The sequence below is a fragment of the Dysidea avara genome, chromosome 6, assembly GCF_963678975.1.
Source record: "Dysidea avara chromosome 6, odDysAvar1.4, whole genome shotgun sequence".
Lineage (NCBI taxonomy): Eukaryota > Metazoa > Porifera > Demospongiae > Dictyoceratida > Dysideidae > Dysidea > Dysidea avara.
The window spans coordinates 33,782,446-33,788,445 of NC_089277.1; positions in this window are offsets into that span (position 1 = coordinate 33,782,446).

A 6,000-nucleotide genomic window follows, 5' to 3' on the forward strand; every position below is an offset into this window, starting at 1 on the left:
GTCACCACACATCCATTTATAGCTAGCTATATCCCTAGCTTACAGTATGGTGCAATTCATCATAATCAGCTCTGATTGTGTATGGTTCTTCATTGTGAAGGACGTAAGAAGCATATACGTTAGCCATTACTTGACGATCATACTTAGTTCCCTGTATCTCCATGTTGCTGATAGTGAAGCTATAGCCACCAACACAACATGGGCAACCTGATTGTATTTGCTGTTGCCAGTCATTCTGGACCCAAGTCTCAATGTTCACTACCACTTGCTGTACTGTCTCTCTCTTGTTAGGGCTAAACCAGTAATGGTAGGATTGTGTATACTCCGGATGGCACCCAATGGCTTCCTTAGTTACCCAGGGCTTCTCCACCTAATCTTTGCAGTGAAGAGTACAGGTAACACTAATAGTTCCTCCATATTCAGTTCATCTTAGCAATACATTATGCCAAAAAGAGAAAAATCATTTTAAAAGTTGTTCAGGCGATTTAAAGTAGGTGGAACTGCATACATGCATGGAATTGCAATTATAATCATGAAGTAATTTGCAACAATAATATGGTAGCTAATTATAACACAGCTAGCTATGTAGTTATAATAGCAATATCCAGTTAAGCACTGCATGTACAGTATATATATATATGTGGGTCCAAGCTATGCCTATATAGTAGTCATGTATTGGGGGTGGACTGTTGACTTAGCATTTGACAAAGTTTCACACACCAGGCTTGTAAAGAAAAGTATATGGTAAAACCATTACATCTTTCCTACATAATAGATCACAGTATTTGGTGATTTACAGTTTATAATCATCCCAATAATGCATAGCCATTCTGGAGCTCTACAGGGTACAGTTTTGGGACCAACACTATTTCTAGTATAGTATAATTATTAAAATCATTAATTTTAAAATGAAGTAGGAAAGGAAAGCAGTGAAACAAGAGATGAATGATGGTATTACAGCATAGCTTGGTGGAAAAATCTCTACATTGGCATGTTGGGCAATCATTTTGTTCAAGGGATTTTCCCACTGAGCCAAGCTGTAATGCCTTCATTCATCTGCTGTTTCACTATTTGTGACCGGATTTGCGAAAAGGTACCTTTTCCACACATTTGACATACCAGCGAACAAAATGATGTAACACTTGATTCCTTATACTGATTAACTTGCTCTTAGTATCAAAATGTAGCCAGATAATGTAGCTACATTCATTGAAACTTTCAAGCAATTATATGCCATGATAAAATAGTTGTGAAGCTTTAAAGTTCAAAAAATGGGTCAAATTTTGTGTGTGAAAAAGGTACCTTTTCGCAAATCCGGTCACATTTTTTTTATTGCTTGGATCCCTATATAATTTTAATAATAATACATGTTTGTTTGGGTTTGTTTTGTTATAGCATACACGTGTAACTGTTCTATTAGGGTGATTGCTGTATTAGAGTATCTCAAGTAGGTGTACCACTATTTCATATTTTCATTGTGCTAGCATTATGAATACAGCTAGACTGATAATAATAAGGTGTGTCATCGTGAACGAGTAAATAGATAGTAAAGAACTATGGTCTAGGTGCCCGATCATTGTTAATCAACCAAGATTGCATTATTGATATTGATAGGCGTGATTTTGGACCTATCATGAAGTTACAGGTATCTACTTAACATAAGCGCTTAAAACCTTTGTGGCTTATAAACATGCTATTCAAGAAAAATGTTGATAGGGAAAATTAAGCCTCGATATGTTTTCATTGCATCAAGAAGGATAAAAAAACAGCCTGATCGAAGATAAAAAATGCAGAGGGAACACACTCGTCAGAACCTCAAAAGGCACATCCCACTGGTGATTTTGTTATTGTGGCATAAAATGGTAGCTGTGTGCTGCTTCATTTGGCCTCCAGCCTTGCGACTGTGATTGGTCGGTCAGGTAGGCAAGCAGTCAATCAGAAGTTTCAGTTATAGTTTATAAATTCTATATCCGGCCACCTGTATAAGTGTTTCCTTGTTTTTTTTTAATGTTGTATTTGATGTTAGATGGACCAATATTGTTCCTTAAAGGTGATTTTTGTCACATTGGATGTTTTTGGGATGATTTTTAAAGGCAGAATTTTAGGCAGCACATGCCATTTTTGGGGGATCCTACTTAAATAGTACAACCATACATCAGTGATCTAATAACAGACATCCATAGCATTGTTCACTGATTTGCTGATAACTGTCTTATCTATCAAACAATAAGCTCTCCATCAAATATTACAAGATTTAAAATTTATACCTGGGCTACACATGGCAAATGATATTCAATGTTGATAAGTGCTGCATTATTCAGTTATCTAGACACCCCCACAAAACAACATTTCCATATCACATGACAAGCAAACCCTGCAAAGTTTTCAAACAGCATTCACAAGTAGACCATGGCAACAAACCAGACTGATTGGATTTTTACAACTCAACTTACAAAACCGTTCATGAGCTATGCTTCACACAACTTTGTCTTAGATTTAGTAGATTGTGAAGCTGCAGTTTGAGACCCATATCATCTTAATAACATAGAAATGTTGATGTTACAGCATAGAACAGCTAGATTTGTTTTGAATCACCCTTGGAGAACATACATGAGAGATAGCACAACTGAAATGCTAACAACACTTGAATGGCCCCAAATACAAATGTGCAAGATTAACCCAACTTAATTGTCAACTACCTACCGATATTGTCACCTGTAACTATCACAAGATCTAACCATGACCAAGACATCCTACACTATCAACCTATACATAAATACAATGGTACAAAGATTCTATTTCTTCCTATAACAATACACCATGCAGAGTGGAATCAGTTATCACAAGACATAGGTAATCAGCCAACCAACTATTGACACTTTAAAAGAATCTTTAAATCAATACTATATGACTTTTTGGTACATAGCACTTCAGGCATGGAAGACATATGGTGAATTCCTGAATACCTCACAGCTATGTATACACACGCTTTAATAAACCTTATTCCAAATGATGTCACTTGTACAAATGGCAGGTTTTATTTGGAAGAGTCTAATAATTTTGAATGTTGCTTTCTATGGGCGCTTAAAATAAGAGATCATTTAAATTTTATGTATGACTGTACTAATGGTACATTAAAGAACACTAATGTGGTGTGTGTGTATATGTGTGTGTGTGTGTGTGTGTGTGTGTGTGTGTGTGTGTGTGTGTGTGTGTGTGTGTGTGTATTACATTATTAACATTTGCTAACAAATGTTAATAATGTAACACACACACACTACACACGCACACACACAAAACCAAAGTAGCTACAAGTAACGAAAACTACAACAAAACCACACAACTATAGCTACCTTTACTATGTATATCTTGCACTGAAAAACTAGCAAATGAATTAGTAAATAAATAGCTACTCAATCAGTTACATGCAACACAATTAACAACTACTTATAAGAGAGCAACTGAGGGTGGGGCTACAAACTTAATCCAAGACTCAGCAATCCAGAAAGGAGATTGACCTAAAACTGGCTAGCTAACAAGTACGGTCAAATTTGTGATCCGGTCTGATAAAACCAGTCATATATAGCCTGTCAATTAAAGTTTGAAGTTTAATAACTTATTTAAAAATCCCTGGAGAATTTCCTGAATTGTTATAATATAGCTTGTATAGAAAGAAGACACATATTACAACATAATATTTTAGAGCTATAAGACTGGTTTTGTCAAACTTGATCACATTATTTAATTCTCTGCCACTGCTTTTAAACTTTTGGCTGGTTTTCCAAGCCAAGTAAGGCTAGGAATGGATTTTCCCAAAACCTCTCTAGGTAGCTGTTTGTCACACTTCACTTTAGTCAACGATTTTTGCTTATGTTCCTTGGCTCACCCTGTACAGGCTTTGCCTCCAGTGTTTGCAAACTGAGTAAAGCTGTTCAATAATAGTAAATACATAAGTTACCGTTGTTTGAGGAGTGGTAAATGATAAGCTCCACTCAGTTTCGCACATAACTCGCAATGCGTTAGTATTATTCACTTACAACTTAATCAGTCCAGAGAGACCTATTGAATAGTCTAAACCAGAAGATTGTGGTGAGGAATTACATGATAAAATTTGTTTGATAAATGGCTACTTACGCTACCATAGGTAGTATAGTTGGTGTGACTATACTATCTATGATGTTATGAACTACTGTACATGTAGACAGTGCAAAGACACTTACTTAACCACTTATAAGATGAAAGTTTAAGGAGGAGGAGAGTTTAGGGCACTTTATACAACAAAGGCATAAATAATGAATGGTGCATGCAGTTGTATCATAATTGTTATTTTGATTGTTTGCTACAAACTAGCAGCAGGCACATGTCAAGGAAAGTTATGGAGTAAGCATTGTGCTACACAAGGATTACCGGCACAATAATCCGAAGAGATATATTTGTTAGTGATGTTGTCATGTTTGGTCACCACCACATAAAGATCCAATGGTGTTAATACAGTCTCCAGCACATGGATGACCAACAACACATTCATTGATGTCATGACATGCCATCTGGTCTGAATTGAGAGTGTATCCAATTGATAGGAACAAAACCTTAGTCAGGTCCTAGACTAATTATAGAAGAAATGTGGAAGACTGATCGATATCGTTTTTCCTTATTACAGAGGTTTGCTGTGCACCAAAATGAAAGTGCAAGCCATAGGGTGCAATTGTTGGCTGCCAAGTACTTTAGTGGCAACAGAATTCAATTCAACTATTACCGTTATAGTACAACGTTACAGGTGTACATGGTTGCACAACAATAAAAGTGAGTTCGTGTACAATTGCACTAAAAGTAATCTGGTAAGTACATAAGGAGAAATTTGTGCCAGTCGTCTGGTGAACTGAGAAAATGGATCTGAGCTGGTAGCCCAGCTGGCAAATGGCACTGGAATGATGCTAGAGTGTTTCTGGCACCATGATAGGGTCTGCGAAAGCAGTGCTAGGAAGCAGACATCTGAAGACTGGAGAGAAAATAAGCCAGAAATCAGTGTAGTATTATTGTAGTAGTTAATTGGTGCAAAAAAAAAGTTTTGATTTGTGTGCGTGGAAGACTCCTTTTTGCAATCCGGTCATTATTAATGAGTCATGTGATCCAATGGGACCACAGGAGACACTGATCCTGATAGTCTACTGAGTGAGGAAGATCTAATCAGACCTAACCCAGCTAGTCTACAGCATTAATATAATACTTGACTAGTGTGGTAGTGTTATGTTGTGTGTGCAGCAGACCATGGTAGTAGCAAATTAGGAAAATGATGAGCTTGCAAGAACTGTTATTAGTATAGGTTCTGTACAACTGCTCTGAGAAATGTGCATGGTAATAAAGCTCAACATACGCTGATCAAATTACATACATATACTTCCTACATAAAAGTGCTTTCCTCAAATATTATTCCCTCACATTCGAATTTAATGATTGACTGATTTCCATGTTTGATGAGTCAGTTAATTATAATTCTTCCCTGTATACAGTACTGTGTATACATCACTAGTGCTACTTGGGGTGATGTGTGTTGATGTGCCAGTTGTCCCTACCTCGGTATGCCAGCATGTGAATAGATTAAGCTGACAGAAAGACAACTATAAGCTGACCAGTAAGAGAATGTATGCGTGTCATAATAAATGTGCTAGTTGAATTGTTATTAGGTTCTATGCGTTCCTCAAATACATATACCACAATGGTCACACAAACTTTTATGTTTGATAAATGATAACATAATATGCACTAATTGAATCAGTGTAGCTATTCTGCTCAGAAGTATGCAGTGAAGATGCCAATTCCAGATGCAGTAATAACCATTTTCCCCAAGAAACAGTCATAATGAACTCTATTATAGCTATAGAACAATACTTGAAGATTCAAGTATGAGCTACATATGCACTTTGTCAAGTGAAAAGAGCAAATCAAGAGAATTTTGTTAACACGCAAGACCCCCTTTTGGTGAAATAAAGTGGTTTTCAA